The sequence below is a fragment of the Galeopterus variegatus genome, unplaced genomic scaffold, assembly GCF_000696425.1.
Source record: "Galeopterus variegatus unplaced genomic scaffold, G_variegatus-3.0.2 Scaffold8163, whole genome shotgun sequence".
NCBI lineage: Eukaryota > Metazoa > Chordata > Mammalia > Dermoptera > Cynocephalidae > Galeopterus > Galeopterus variegatus.
Genome location: NW_007734274.1, coordinates 19,551 through 21,505, shown reverse-complemented (window position 1 = coordinate 21,505; position 1,955 = coordinate 19,551).

Sequence of the window (1,955 nt, the reverse complement as noted above, 5' to 3'; positions counted from 1 at the left end):
TTGAGCATGTTTTCAATGCCTTTTCCTTTTTCCTCCCATTCTGGAACACCCATGACTGGGAAATTTTTGTGCTTAAGGTTGTCTGCTAACTTCCTTAGATTCTTTTTTTAATTCTTTTTTCTTTTGTCTGCCTGGGTTATTTTGAAAACCCAACTTCAAGATCAGAAATTCTCTCTTCTGCTTATTCTAGCCTGCCTACTGTTTAAGCTCTCTGTTGTGTTTTTTATTTTGTTGAATGAATCCTTCATCTCAACAGGCTCTGTTACATTCTTTTTTAGGCATTAATTTATGTGTACATTTCCTCCTTCGGGTCCTGGATACTTTTTCTCATTTTGTTGTGTTGTCTAACTGAGTCTTCTTGTATCTCATTGAGTTTCTCTAAAATTGTTGCACAAATTTCCTTTTCAGTCATTTCAAGGACTTTCTGTTCTATAGGATGTGGTATTTGAGAATTATTATATTCCTCTGGTGGTGTCATATTTTCTTGTTCTCACATATTTCCAGTATCTCTATGTTGGTGTTTAGTCATGTGGTAGAGCAGTTGCTTTTTCTAGTACTCTGGAGTGGGGTTTGTGGAGAAGGAGTTCCTCTTGTAGATGTTTTATAAAGATGGTTGAATGGGGTGTTTTAGCATTGGTTCCAGGTAGAGACAGTAGTGTAGTTTCCATGTAGATACTTTGGCTGAATTCAGTATTGGAGTTGTGTGAGAGCGCCTCTGTGACTTAGTCCCCTGGACATTTAGTATTTCCTTGCTGAGGTTGGTGACACTACGTTGGTTTGTAAGGAAGTGGACAAGTTCTTGAATTTTGGTGGGTAGCGCCTTGGAGTCTTGTCACTCTTATGTCATGGTGGTTGTTCTTGGGAAGGACTATTGGCACCCTGGCTAGCTCCCCCTGACCCTGATGTATGCACTGGAGTATACCAGTGCTCCCTGACTTGAGTGGGTGACTCTGGGTGGATTTTTTTCTTTTTTCTTTCCTCTTCCCCTGGGCTCCGCTGGTGACTCTCCTGTCTAGGCTGATAAGTGGTCAGCAGGTCACCTATGAGGTAGCAGTGGCTGCTGATGTGTCAGTGAGCCATTCTTGTGGCAGCAGTTATTCTGATGGTGGCTGTTACGGCCCACTCATTTCACACTGGTGTCTATAGCAGTGGCAGGAAGTGTTGCTGACAGCACAGAAATCTGTCACTCCAGCCGTGTCTCAGCAGCAGTGGGTAAGGTTCTCAATGGTGGCGCCCGCTTACTGGGGTCCCACATGGCTGCCTGTCACTCCAGTGGGGCCTCAGCAGCTGGGCCAGGCTCCAATTTTATCTTTATAAAAACCAACTTTTCATTTTGTTGATCTTTTCGGTTCTTTTTTTAGTTTCTGTTTCATTTATTTCTGCTCGGACCTTTATTATTTCTATCCTTTTGCCAATTTGGGTTTCAGTTTGTTATTGTTTTCCCAGTTGCTTTAGGCCAACTGGATTTTTGGTGGTCTTTCTGAGGCTTAGAGCTGCTGCCTACCCAGCTTTAATGCCAGGCATGAGCATGCAGCTCTGAGGTTGTCTCTCCCTCGGAGTGATGTGCTGCCTGATGAGATTTTGGGCTGGAAACAGGTGAGCCTGGGTGCAAGATGGGACAGTCAAGTGGCTCTGTGAAGGCCTGTTAAAAGAGTGGATGCTACTGCCTAGCCAGAAGCTGGAGTGAGTGGGTGTAACAGGGCCAGGTGGAGGCCTGCCAATGGATGCAGAACCCAATCTGCTGTCAAGCAGGGAGCGGTTGTGCACAGCTGCAGCAGGACCTGGCAGCTCTGTGGAGGGCCCCCAGATCAGCTGTTGAGCCCAGAGCAGGCCTGCAGGGTGCAAAGGGCCCAGCAGCTCCGTGGAGAGCTATAAGGTGGAGGCAGAGCCACTATCCGACCCCGTCCAGCTAGAAACAGGTGTGCACCAATGCAGCACGACCTGGAAGTCCTGTG